The following is a 14,890-nucleotide window of genomic DNA, read 5'->3' on the forward strand; positions in this document are numbered from 1 at the left end:
TTTTTGTTGCAGCAGCTGCAAAATTTCACATTTTGTAATTAATATCTATTGATGTCTTGATTCCTGTCTCAACTAAAAAACTGTTTTGTCTTAAATATTACAACCGTATAAAGCTTCAATCTTCGTTCAAAGTTTCAGATCTCTGAGTTATCGAAAAGTTCCTGGAAAGCAAAATTTTAAAGTTTGACGTTTTTTAGAACTTTCACTGCTCTGGACCACTGAGAAAAGGTTTCCGTCTTTAATGTCAAATTTTCATCCTTTTCTGATATGTGTTCAAAGTTTCAGGACTCTACCTCTACAGAAATTTACTCAAAAATTGGTTGCAATAGTCTCTAATTTTGTATAGAAATGATGACACAAAAACATAAATCGAAACTAATATAAGGAATGTAAAAAAAATATTTTTAAAATAACTTTTACCCGTTACGTTAGGGATACTGTATAATATGTTCACTTCTTGGTCTTTATAAACTCAATATTTTCTTCAAATAAAATTGTGTGCTCGATTTCACATAGTCATTACTTGCCTAGAGATCCACATTCCCTTAAAGTATGCTTCTTCTTTCAACAAACTTTAAAAACACTACTAGGTTTGCTAAAACAACAACAACAATATCAAAATAATGACATATCAGTTTTAAAAATCAGGTGCCCATTAAACTAATTGAGATAGAAAACTCAAATGGGGTGGTTTTTAGAAGGCGCAAAATAAAGTAAAACTGTGTTCGGAGATCCACTCAACAAAAAATGCAATCAAATTTAAGTGCGTTTTTCTGCAATTTTTTTTCTGACCCAGCCTAATGTAAATACATCATAGCAGAACGGTTGCAAATAAATAAAAGAAATAGCGAAAATTCGTGAATGAAATACGAAATAAAGGAATATACCAAAAAACAAATAAACACATACATATCGGTTCATGTGGACAATTTTTGCTTACATATTTACACTTTTACATATAAATTGACACAACTGAACACATAAACACAATTACCAACGACCATGAACACAGTCAGGATTATTTGATTTGCTTACATTCTTCAATAGCGGTGCATATATGTACGTATGTATATAGAATAAACACCCCCTGCCGTACATGTAAAATGTCTCCTGCTGCGCATTTATTTGCTCTCGAATTTATTTTGTGCTTTCCTTTTATGGCATGAAATTTTGAACATTTTTTCTTCGCGTGGGCGGTTTGTTCTCACTGTGAACATACACACTCTTTGGGCGAATTTTGCACTACACAATTTCACTTGTTTAAATTTTTTTTTTCTAAATATTTATTTTTTTTTTTAAATTGTTTTTAGTAGCTTAATATAATTTGATTCCAGGTTAAAATTAATTAGATTGCAGTGCTTGCATTAAATAAGTATTTATGTATATTAAGTATAAACACAAACACTCAGACAACCTTGGTCAAAAATCACAATAAAAGCATTATTTGATTTAAGTAAACAATTTTTAAAACGCGCAATTTCAATATTCAACCCTGGAACTACTATTTCATCAATTATTCCAAAAACAAAACCTTTCCAAATAATATCTTTATTGAAGCGTCGATAATTGTTTCTTTTTCTATCTAACTTTTAGCGTAATTTCTTCACTTTAACACTTTTTTTAAGATATTAATTTTTTCCACATTTCCTCTTTCACATAAATAATTTACTAACCAAAATTTAAATTTTTTAGTATTTCAAGCTGTAGTTAAAAAAGCACTAAATATATTTTTGTTTGTATGTTTATTGCTATATGTATGTATGTATATAAATATATGTATATATACGTTTCTTTATATTTACAACACACTAGCGGGACTTTCCGATTAAAGCAACTCTCTTTCTGAATATCCGACAATGTACTAAAGGATACATTTTACTTATGGCAGTCAGAGTCCTTGGCATTAAAGTTTTGTTTAAAGTGCGAAATGTCGCAGATAGAGCCGAGCATAATGAAATCGTCGAAGCTTTGACGTCATCAAAAAGGGAGAGGTTGAGCGAAATGAGAGAGCTTTTGCAATAAGAGAGAAGAGTGTGAATTGGAGTAACTTAGAGCGAGAGAATATTATCCACAGATGTTTATGGTATAAGGTGGAAGATTGAAAGTGAGTAGATATAGGAGGGAAAATATCCCAAAAAACAGTGGTTTAAAAATAATTTGAATAAAAAGTTTATTTAAGTTTAAAAAATAGGTATAAAAATATGTTGAATTACTTTTTAAGAACACAAATTTGTAAGACTTAAGACTTTAAATCATTACATATTCGAACAGTTACAGGTCCTCTTTGTGATGTGTTAACATATTTGCTCATGGAATCGGGGAGATTCCAACAAACAACTAGATCTCTTTATTTATCCCCCAGCAAGTTAAGGGGCACAAAATATTCACGCGGTAGGTATGCCTGTACCAAGTGGCAAACAGCAGACTTTTATGGTTAGACGTTGTCATGTCAAATCGTTTCAGAGATGATCGGGCTAGAACATCAATGGTGCTTTTTTCGTATTTGTGACAAGTTTCGCCTGGAGTAGTGAGGCTAACAATAAGATTGGAGAAGTTGTGAAGCTATAAAACTTTGTACTGCGCTTAACAATGCCCTTGCTGCTGAGTTGGAAAATATTTTCCTCTGCCGATTTCTATCCAATTGCTCCGTTCTTATCTTTATTATTGATCCTCTCGTTCTCCACCCACATCTTACTCTCCTTTTTCCTTACCCTCTAACTTTTAATCCTCATTTCAGTATTTCCCGCCCCTTCCTATTTTTTATTTTATTCCATCTATATTTCTTTTACTACCTTCATTATTTACCACATTTATTTTTCTCTCTCTCCCTTTAATTTTACTATCATTCTGGCCCTCTTTCTCTTCGCCTTGCCTGAGCACTTTTGCTCTCCAGCTTCTTGTCTCTGATCCCTCTATATCACCTATTTTAAGCCCCACCCTTTCTTTACATGAAGTTCTTATATTTCCACTTCCACTCCTAACATTCTTTTCCTTTTCTTTTCACCGTTCTGTAACATTTCCTGAGGTTATTAACTTCTCCTTCAACTTCTTCTTTCTATACTTCTTTGTCGCCGAATTTCTCCTTTGCTTTCGATTTTCCCACTATCGCTTTCCTTAACCATTCTCCTCCCTGTTTCTATACACTTTCTCTTCACTTCTCCTTACCTTTCCCCTTATGCTATAACTGTTTAACCCAGTTTACAAAAGTTGCATGCCAATTTATTATTCCAGATTCATATACCCAATTTCGTCCAAATTCTGACCTTCTATTTTAAAAGATCTCTCTTTTTTCCCCCAAATCTTTGCTTTAATTTTTCTTCCTTACCCTCCATAATTTTCAACCACCCCATTTAAATTTTTTTTCTCTCCGCTATTTTTCCCTTCTCCCCTTTATCCTTAATAATATCACAAAAGTTTTGGATACCTATTTAAAATAGTTGCAGAAAGGGCTGAGGGGAATTTCACTGCCCACATTTCCAAAATAATTTTTAATCAAACGAAATAACCTCGTACTTATAACGAATATGAAGAACTTTTTGGCTGGGTCGTGGCACGACCAACTTTGCTCGTTAATTGAGATGAAAAATGTTCAGTAATATAGTGTCAAATCACTTGAGGTTTAAATAAGACAATTTGACCTAATCGCAATGATAGCTTTTCATTCGAGTATGCTGCGTAGTTAAGGTATTTCTTAAGCATCAAAAATCTGAAAATGAAATTCACACTCTTCCAAACAAGCTTAAGTAAACTTCAGCCAAGCTTAAGTAAATTTCAGCAGACTTAAAAATTCGATAAAGGCCCAAGTGTAGTGGCTTTGATCTTTACTATTTACTATTTGTTAAGATTGAAAGAGTAGCAGGTTAGGTTAGGATAGGTTAGGTAGAGCTACCGTAAGAGAGGTTATGACCAGCCTTGGAGCTGCATATTATGTTCATATTATGCTTGGTCCTATCTGTATATAAAATCAAGAATTACGCGTTTGACATCTTTTTTATTAAAAATATAAATTTTTATTTTGCCTTTTTTGTGCCTTTTTTGATTGTATCTCCTTTTTCCGCCTTTTCTAGGTGCTTTGCCTTATTCTTGTATTTTTATATTTACCATGCATTTTATTGCGGACTATTTATATAAAATCATTTTAATTTCAATATTTGCAAGTGCAGAACACATTTTTATTTCAGGACGATTTTAAATTACTTAAAAGTTGGATTTTAGAACGTAGATTTATACCGATTTTCTCCTTTAAATATTGAAATTAAAACGAAATTACATGAATGTTTAGTTGAAAAATGCACGGTTTACGAATTAGTAGTGGATTAGGCTAGTATATACTAAGATTGGTAATTTAATAATTAATATTTAGGTCAGCCAATAAATAATGTATTTGAAGCGCTGCAGAATATATAAAACAACTTAAAACAGGCCAGAGGGCCAGTAGCTACAGCAATATTGGAAAAATTTAATATGGTATTTCAAGCGAATCAAGGTCGGCAATTGATAAAAAAAAATTCCCGGGATTGTAAATGGTGAAAAGTCGGTAGCATGACGAGTAAATATAACTACAAATGAGGTGGAGTTTTTGAATTGGGCACCATTAGTCTCTGTGGATGTCGAGAGGAGTTTTAGTTCATTCAAATCAATGCTTCGCGATAATCGCATGAGGTTATTACCCGAAAATTTTAAAATGCACTTATTGGCATTGTGCTACTAGGATAGCAAGAGTGAAAAATCACAGTCAACCTCTGTATATGTATATTTTAAAAATATTTATCGGTACGTAACGCTGTGTATTTAAAAAATTTAAAAATAAATGCCTTTTTTTGCCTTTTTTAAAACTCTTTTTGCCTATATGCAAATTTTTGTTGCCTTTAAATTCTAACCCTGATTATGTTAATTCCAAGCTCCAATAGAAAACTTAATGTTAGAAAATTTTAGCTTACTTACATATAAAGCATATTTTATAGCATTTGTTTCAATAATCTTCTTACGCTTAATAATGATTTCTATTATTAAAGTATGTTTCCAAGAATTACAAATTCCCTCTTTTGCTAAATAATAAGATGATTTTTTGTATTCGAAATTTAAAAATCTCTCAATTACTCATATATATGATTTCCTCACAAAATTGTTTGACGAATCTTTTTCTTCTTTGTTTTGCGGCGCAAGTGCACCCTCAATTCTCACACTGCTCACCTAAACCATTTTCAATTGTTGCTCTTGTTCTCTTTCTATCTATGATAAATTATTAATATTTGTACACCTGTAGCTCAGCGCAGCACTCTTCAAGTCACAACAAAAAAAACAAAAACAATTGTGAACCCTCGCTCTCTCAAAAACTATATCTCACACCTTCTACAAATTTTCGCATGCGCACTAAAATATGCAACATCTTGTACCTCACAGCTGTCGACAATGCATTAAACTGCTTTGTACTATGTATGTATGCATGTAAAAACATTTATTTCATTATTTGTTTACTTTATTTTACTTTTCATATCAACCTGTTTACTATATCCTGCCATTACAAACACTCCTGTAGCAAACTATAATTGTCTCGCCCTGATGTTAGCACTCGATGCTGCTGACCAACACCCATTTTGTATATGTAAATATGTATGTATATCCTCGCCAAGTGCATTTATATGCTGCAGGCATTTTTAGAGCCCTTTTTCAAGCTTGTCAACCTTTGCTCGTTTTTGCTGTTTTCACCCATTTGCGAGGTCGCTAATGCTCGTACATTGCTCGCGGCTTTTTGGCGCAAACTAATTCATGCTTGAGTTTATCATTTCTTACGCTACTTAATTTAATCAAAAGGAAATGTGTTGACTTTTTTGCGAGTTTGTTCTAAATATTATTTTTGACAGAATTTTTTATTTAAATTTTTTTTTTGTTTCTTTTTATTTCTTGAACGCGATCGAGATTTTGTGCTTCACGTACTTAGTATACCGTCAGCTAGTTAATAAATTGGTAAATTTTTTCTTTACTTTTCATACATACATACATAAATACATGTGTATGTGTGTATTATTGGTAGGGTGCCATTACCCTGCAAAAATCGCGAGTACTCCATGCATACATGTATGGAGTACTCGCTATGGACCAACCGAGTACTCCAAAATTAACCACAATTCATACAAAAAATATGGTCAAATTAACATTGCGATGTCCTAGGACTGGACCATCTACTCCAGCTTCGCATTACATCAGAGTAATCCATGAAGTACCCACAGTCCAATAAACATCGTGTAGTGATTACAATCGTTAAAAACGAGCAATGATCGGCTTACAATGTGTTCGTGTTAAATATGAGTTGGTCCATTGCTGCATTACAGTGGAGTATAATGGTAAGTACTCCAGTGGACCACATGATCCAACGATTTTTGCAGGGTATATAAGTTTTTATGATATTTTCGTTAGTTAATAAGACCTCTGTATAATACTCAAGCGAAAAATATCATCAGCTTAATAAATAACAAATGAGAGATTTTAAGTTTGGGGGAAACCGAATATGACATACCCAGCTGTGCACTTGATACACTGTTGTTGTTTGCTTTGTGTGGTTAATAGCGTTATAAGGCCTTTAGTATGAGTGGGCGTGGTCTTTACCCGATTTTGATTATCTTCACTCAGTCCATATAATTTGGCAAGGATAGTGTTTCTGCAATGTAATATCTTTAACGCTTTTGATTTACGGCTTGTTAAACTTCTAAATTTTCTTCTTATAAATGTGGGTGGCGGCCACGCCCATATTTCAAAATTTTTCGGAATTTATATTTTGCTTTATAAGACCAATTCACATACCAATTTTCATTAGCCTAGCGGTATTCGTTTATGAATTATTCCACTTTTTCCATTTTTGTAAATTTTCCATATCGAAAAAGGGGGTGTGGTCATCGTTCGATTTCGTTCATACTCAATACCAATCTTTTTCAAATTTGGTGAAGATATCTCAATATTTGCTCAAGTTATCGTGTTAACGCACGGACAGACGGACATGGCTTAATGCAATTTTGTTCGATACTGGTGATTTTGATATCTATATCGATTCCTTTATACCTGTACAACCAACCGTTATCCACTCGAAGTTATAATGCCCTGTGTACGAGTACAGCTGGGTATAAAATGTGAGCAATTTCACTATATGTTTATATATGTAGTTGCACATATATATTGTAACAAATTTACTGAAATTCCGCTTATTCCAAATCTTCTGTTAACGTTCGAATCACTAAACTGTTGAATAATTTACTCCAATATTGAATAATGCAAAAATGGTCTTTATTAGACTACTTGAAAAGAACACTTATACTTCGCAACTGATAGCTTGCTGAAATCAAACTGATTGTCGTGCCTCCACTGTTGCTGCCTGTTTGGTTTCCTCGTTGACATATTTCTAGGCGCTTCTATTTCTAGAATTTACTAGTTAGTTATCAGCTATAAATTTCTCAGCTATAACTAAAGATGCACGATTTTATAGCTTCTCTCATAGCCCATGCGCGTGTATATGTGAGTGATACTTGCACAAATTATTGCATACTTTCGGGAGTATCCCAGATATATGCATGTGTTTGTGCGTCTCTCACCTCTGCGTGTACGTACATATGTGTAGACATAATGATTGATTCGTTTATGTAGATACAAGTGACTGCTTGCTTTATTGTTGTTGTGGCTTCATTTACTTAGCATCAGACTAGTGCTGTGAGTATCACTTAGTGTCACTTTTATTCGTCACCTTTGTACATACCCACCAAAATATTTGAACCTTATATAAGACCTATAGCGTGAAAAGACTTATGAGATCAGGCCTTAATTCTATAAGGAATATTAGTTGTATGGCGTATTCCTTAAAATACTCTTATATTTCTTTAATTATTAGGCACGAGGTTTATCTGGTAGATACCGTTGTGTATAAGGCTTATATCTTACATAAGGAATTACTATATACTATTTGTAAAATTATAACGGTCGTATTCTAATACTTATATAAATATAATAGGCTGTCGTAAGGCCTTATTTTTAAGAAACAAATTTCTCTACTACGACCTTTTATATAAGGCGTATAACACACTCAGGATAAGCCTTACTTAAGGCGTTTAAATAAGGTAGTATAAAAAATACATTATATGGCTTATGGATCAGGTTTTTGGTGGACAGCCATGCAGATTATCAATGATTAGCGTAGCGGGAGCCTTGAAAGTTACCCGGATAGCTGCATTGCATGCCATTCTACACTTCATGCCTGCAAACCTCGTGGCCAAAAATATCGGGTAAGCCACTGCAACGAGGCTGTAAGCTCGGGGCAATTTGAGGGCAGGCCTTATGGCCATAACAGTATAGCACCATCTAACATCAGGCAAACAGAGATCATGGACCCGGACCTGAGCTTCGAAAGAGATCTTGGGGTCACAATGGCAGAACGTACTATACATGTGTATACGGATGGTTAAAAATTAATGGAAGGGGTTGGTCTGCTGTTTACTGTGTCGATTCAGAAACATGTATATCATACAGGCTGTCAGATCATTGTAGCGCCTTTCAGGTGGAAATTATAGCCGTGAAGAAAGCAGCAAAAATTCTGCAGGAAGCGTGCTTAAGGTGCAGTCTGGAATGCTAAGAAGTATTGGAAAATCTTCGCTTAAGCCGGACCATACATCTATACTGGATTTGCGCGTGGCTGCAAATTTTTTAAGATCATGTGCAAAGCGTTCGATATTAGACACACAAAGTGGCTCATGTCTCTGAAGAGAGAAGATTTAAGGCTCAAAATAGACATACTAACGGGACACTGCCTTCTAGCGTCACATGCTTATAATTAAGGCCTCGTCAGTAACAGCAGGTGTAGCAAGTGCGAGATGCAGGAAGAAACGGTTGAGCGCGATCTGTGTTCGTATCCATATCAAGGCTCCAGCTATTAGGGGCGGCAGAGCTGCCAGATCTCAAGGAAGCAATTAAGATAAGTCGTAGAAAACTTCTAGTATTTAGCTTAATCTCCTCCTTTTTCGTACATTGAGTTGTGATGTTTTCAAAATATATTGGCTATGAAAATGAATAAGGAGAGCATTTCAAAAATTGGCCAACATTTACTATTTTCCATGGAATGCTCTATGTTTATATGAAGCTTTGCATAGATAAATAGGAAAAAGTAATTTACATACAAATATGTAATGTAATTGGCACACCTGATTATCATGCTCTACGCTAATGGATTTATTTTATGGCTGTAATGAAATGCAAAGAATACAACACTTTAGATGTAATATTAATACTTTCGGTGCTATAAATTTGAAATAAATTATTTATAACAAAAATACTTTCATAATATATGATATATCTTGATTTTAAATTTTTTATTAACAATTTTTATTATTTAGTGACTGAGTACTTTAAAGAAACAGATACACAAATATGTATTTGTTATTTAATGCATAATAGCTCAGTCGCATACTTGGCTTACCTTAAATAGATTTTATATGGAGGGAACAGAGTACGTATATTTAATTTGCAATGACTTAGAAGCCACCGCATGACGTCCTTACTGGTTATAATAAACATCTTTAAGTAATTTATAAAGTCACCATTTGGGGTTCAAGTTAAAGACACTGCTTTCTGAGAACCTGTGACGATATACAATTTAAAGGCAAAGCCAATATGGGTAGTTTCGTGTAAATCGCCGTTTTGATATAGGTGTCCATGTATGTAAATCCCAGGGCAGCTTTTTGAGTTGGAATCATCTTACGACCATTTCATTGGAAACATTCCTACACAATTCTTTAAGAAGAATTAATTTTAGACGGTTAAAAGTCTGAGCCTGAATCTACAAGATAATTTATGATTAAACCAGGTTTTGCGTAAAGTTTAGATTAAACCCGCCTTTATGAAAAATATTATATGGCTCGGATTTTAAAGCAGAGAAATCAGCAACTGCAATTAAAAAAGAAAATTAAAAAATCAGAGGATGGAGGCATGGTTTTGAACCGAAATTCTCTGTAAAATTTTAAACAATTTTCACAATTAATCTATAATAGCCGTGTCTTTTTATACATGCGTATACGTTTACGTTTGCGCGTAAAAGAAAACGCCTATCCTCGTTTAGATAATGCTTAGGAGACCCATCTAGCGGCAGTGGTTAAATAACTAGCTACCGAAAAGCGGAGACACAACCCTCTGATGGCCATAGGGTATAACGTATAGCTGAATCAGTTGCGATGAATTGTGGATACACATAGAATACATAGAATTAGTGTAGAGGGTGAAACAAAAACACATATTTCAGTTACGTCTGAGTATAATGCGTATTGAAATTAAGTAGTACACATTTTATGCGCAGCAATTTCAGTTTGACGCTTTGCGGTCCATATAAAGTTTAAGCGTATAGACGTTTACGTGTAAAAAAGAACACGGCTAATATAAAAATAAGTCGGGTTTTCCTTCCTGACGCTATAACTCCAGAAAGCACTAACCGAAAGCACGAAAGCACTCCACGGTTTTCCATTCGTAGGAAAGGTCTCGGGCTCCGCGAGGTTTATAGCAAAGAAAATTCAGGATCGACGCACAGGGTCTCGATATATAGGCCAAAACGTGGACCTGGTACCCCTAAAATTTATATATGTTTATAGAATATGGATAACAAATGAAAGCTGTTGATGAGTGCTTTAGTAGAGGGTAATTTCCATACCCCTGGGTGACTAGGGTATCGAGATATAGGCCAAAACGTGGTGACCCCTGGAATGTGTTTATAGAATATGGATAACAAATGAAAGCTGTTGATGAGTGCTTTAGTAGAAGGTAATTTTCATACCCCTGGGTGACTAGGGTCTCGAGATATAGGCCAAAACGTGGGCCCGTAAACGCCTAGATATTGTTTTTACATTATGGATACCAAATTGAAGCTGTTGATGAGTGCCTTAGTACAGGGTAGTTTTCATACCTATTGGTGACTAGGATCTCGAGATATAGGCCAAAACGTGGGTCCGTAAACGCCTAGATATTGTTTTTACATTATGGGTATCAAATTGAAGCTGCTGATGAGTGCTTTAGTAAAGAGTAAGTTTTACACCGCTGGGTGAATAGGGTCTCGGGTATATCCCGAAACATGGATCAGGATACCCCTATAATGTGTGTGTATTATGGATATCAAATGAAAGCTTTTGCTTTATAGTAATTTTCATTATGATATGCGATTTAGTCGCATCAACCTGGCAAAACTGATAAATATGCATGCGAAGCCGAAATAAAGACATGAATTAATAATACCCAACATACCTATTTACATAAGTCCTATTCTATTTGCCTGAAATTTGGTATATAAATTTGCCTGTATTATTATTTACGATGCTTTTTCACGGGAAGTAGACCAGACACGGACTGGGACTGGGATAAGGACTAGGACTGGGACTGAGACTGAAACTGAGACTCGGAGTGGGACTGGGACTGAGACCCGGAATGGGACTGGAACAAAATACATACCACCCTCTGGGACTGGCAATAACATATGAAGAAGAATGAGAAAAGCTTGAGAGAAGAGAAAAGAAGGAAGGAGACCGAGAAAGAGATAGAATGAGACGAAGATGGAGATAGATGAAGCGAAAAATACGGAGGGAGGAGTGAATACAAAGATTAGGAAAAAGTGTAGAGGGTTGAGGGCAGAGTTAGAAGGAAAAATCTTATTAAACTATATGCAGATAAACCAAATTTAGGGCAGAACAACGTCTGATGGGTCTGCTAGATATTTTTAAAATTTCCAACACCATGTTCAAGTTCATGGGTTTTGTTTTACAACCGAATGCACATACAAGTTTCCGATGAATGTTTTAAAGTTAAGTCCAAAATTTCTAATCGTGTATATATTTTGCAATACAGTTATATAACAAAATGAATAATTTATTGCGTACAACATATTATCAAAATATCAAGTCATCATATCTTTGTTGTTGGCTTTCAGGCCACAAAAATTTCAGATCATAGAATACATTATGCCTTTATATATACCGCTCAAATTCTAATTTCAGCAACAATTTCAATTTGAGCCCTTACGTCATTCTAATGTGGAAACTCATTGCGCGATAAAATTTTCATTCAAAGGTGTCATCAAATAATTTATGTTTGTCATTTCTTATCAATTTTGGTAACACTTCGTACACACATACATGTGAAAACTTTTGTTATTGAGAGAAAGTGCCAACGGTTAATTGCAACAAAATATCCTTAGATTTTGTCAACAATACTTGTTCTTAGATGTTTTTATACTCAGTTGAGCTCACAGAGTATATTAACTTTGATTGGATAACGGTTGGTTGTACATATATAAAGGAATCGAGATAGATATATACTTCCATATATCAAAATCATCAGTATCGAAAAACAATTCGATTGAGCCATGTCCGTCCGTCCGTCCGTCTGCCCGTTAACACGATAACTTGAGTAAATTTCGAGGTATCTTGATGAAATTCGAAAAATCGAAAATTGCAATAATTCATTACCAAATACGGATTAAGCGATGAAATTTGGTAGGTGAATTGAACTTATGACGCAGAATAGAAAACTAGTAAAATTTTTGACAATGGGCGTGGCACCGCCCACTTTTAAAAGAAGGTAATTTAGAAGTTTTGCAAGCTGTAGTTTGGCAGTCGTTGAAGATATCATGATGAAATTTGGCAGGAACGTTACTCCTATTACTATATGTATGCTTAATAAAAATTACCAAAATCGGAGAAGGACCACACCCACTTTTAAAAAAACTTTTTTTTAAAGTAAAATTTTAACAAAAAATTTAATATCTTCACAGTATATAAGTAACTTATGTCAACATTCAACTCCAGTAATGATATGGTGCAACAGAATACAAAAATAAAAGAAAATTTTAAAAATGGACGTGGCTCCGCCCTTTTCGATTTAATTTGTCTAGAATACTTTAAATGCCATAAGTCGAACAAAAATTTACCAATCCTTTTGAAATTTGGTAGGGGCATAGATTTTATGACAATAACTGTTTTCTGTGAAAATGGGCGAAATCGGTTGAAGCCACGCCCAGTTTTTATACACAGTCTTCCGTCTGTCCTTCCGCATGGCCGTTAACACGATAACTAGAGCAAAAATCGACATATCTTTACTGAACTTAGTTCACATACTTACCTAAACTCACTTTATCTTGGTATAAAAAATGAACGAAATCCGACTATGAACACGCCCACTTTTTCGATATCGAAAATTACGAAAAATGAAAAAAAATGCCATAATTATATACCAAATACGAAAAAATGGATGAAACATGGTAATTGTATTGGTCTATTGACGCAAAATATAACTTTAGAAAAAAACTTGGTAAAATGGGTGTGACACCAACCATATTAAGTAGAAGAAAATGAAAAAGTTTTGCAGGGCGAAATCAAAAGCCCTTGGAATCTTGGAAGGAATACTGTTCGTGGTATTACATATATAAATAAACTAGCGGTACCCGACAGATGATGTTCTGGATCACCCTGGTCCACATTTTGGTCGATATCTCGAAAACGCCTTCACATATACAACTAAGGGCCACTCCCTTTTAAAACCCTCATTAATACCTTTAATTTGATACCTATATCGTACAAACACATTCTAGAGTCACCCCTGGTCCACGTTTATGGCGATATCTCGAAAATGCGTCCACATATATAACTAAGGCCCACTCCCTTTTAAAATTATCATTAACACATTTCATTTGATACCAATATCGTACAAAAAAAGTCACCCCTGGCCCACCTTTATGGCGATATCTCGAAAAGGCATCCACCTATAGAACTAAGGCCCACTCCCTTTTAAAATTATCATTAACACATTTCATTTGATACCCATATTGTACAAACAAATTCTAGAGTCAGGCCTGGTCCACCTTTATGGCGATATCCCTAAATGGCGTCCATCTATAGAACTATGGCCCACTTCCTTTAAAATACTCTTTAATACCTTCCATTTGATACACATGTCATACAAACACATGCCAGGGTTACCCTAGGTTCTTTTTACAACATGGTGATTTTCCCTTACTTTGTCTCCACAGCTCTCAACTGAGTATGTAATGTTCGGTTACACCCGAACTTAGCCTTTCTTACTTGTTTTACTTGTCATTGAAAATCCTTTCTATTTGGTATAAAACGTATGTTCAAAACTAGTGCGCTTCTAGAACATTCGCAACCACTACTAGTTTTACTACTTGTACTACACATTTAGCTCTTTTATATGATTCGAACATGCCAATTTAACATGGCAATATTCTAGGCGATGACAATTGTCCACGCTGCATTACCAATTCTGTAGTTCCGAACAAGATAAAATTGTCCACTTTAGAGTTAGTTGATTTTTTGGCAGCTTTTCGATAGATATTGCATCCTTCGGTGAACAAGACCAAACGACGAAATATCTTACTTACTTGCTTAATTGGCGCTTAACCGTACAAACGGTTATGGCCATCCAACAAGTCGCGCCAGTCGCTCCTTCTCTCTGCCAACCGGCGCCAATCGGTCACACCAAGGGAGTTTAAATCATTTTCCACCTGGTCGTTCCAACGGAGTGGGGCCATCCTCTACCTCTGCTTTCATAGGCGGGTTCCGATGGAAACACTTTCTTGGTCGGAGCGTCATCTTTCATTCGTATAACAGGGTCTAGCCAGCGCATCCGCTGCGTTTTAATTCGCTGGACTATGTTGATGTTTGCGTATAGCTCGTAGAGCTCATCGTTAAATTTTATTCGGTACTCGCCATCGCCAACGCGTAGAGGTCCATAAATTTTCGAAGAATTTTTCTCTCTAATCTCCCAGAGCCGCTTCATCTGCTGTTGTCATGGTCCATGCTTCTGTCCCATTAAGCAGGACGGGTACGATAAGTGACTTGTAGAGTATGATTTTCGTTCGCCG

At 35.0% G+C, this 14,890-nt stretch overlaps 1 protein-coding gene across 7 annotated transcripts in view; it reads right to left on the bottom strand.

Moving 5' to 3' along the window:
• Liprin-gamma (liprin protein kazrin) overlaps positions 1 to 14,890 on the bottom strand; it is a 512,121-nt gene that overhangs the window by 244,691 nt on the left and 252,540 nt on the right. Inside the window, exon 1 of one of the 7 annotated variants that reach the window (XM_067776679.1) lies at positions 1,036 to 1,827. The exons of the other annotated variants lie outside the window; for them this stretch is intronic. The gene's annotated coding sequence lies outside the window, so the exon portion shown is untranslated. Of the gene's footprint in view, positions 1 to 1,035; positions 1,828 to 14,890 lie in introns of those variants that run through there. 7 annotated transcript variants of the gene reach the window in all.

The sequence above is a fragment of the Eurosta solidaginis genome, chromosome 3, assembly GCF_040869045.1.
Source record: "Eurosta solidaginis isolate ZX-2024a chromosome 3, ASM4086904v1, whole genome shotgun sequence".
NCBI lineage: Eukaryota > Metazoa > Arthropoda > Insecta > Diptera > Tephritidae > Eurosta > Eurosta solidaginis.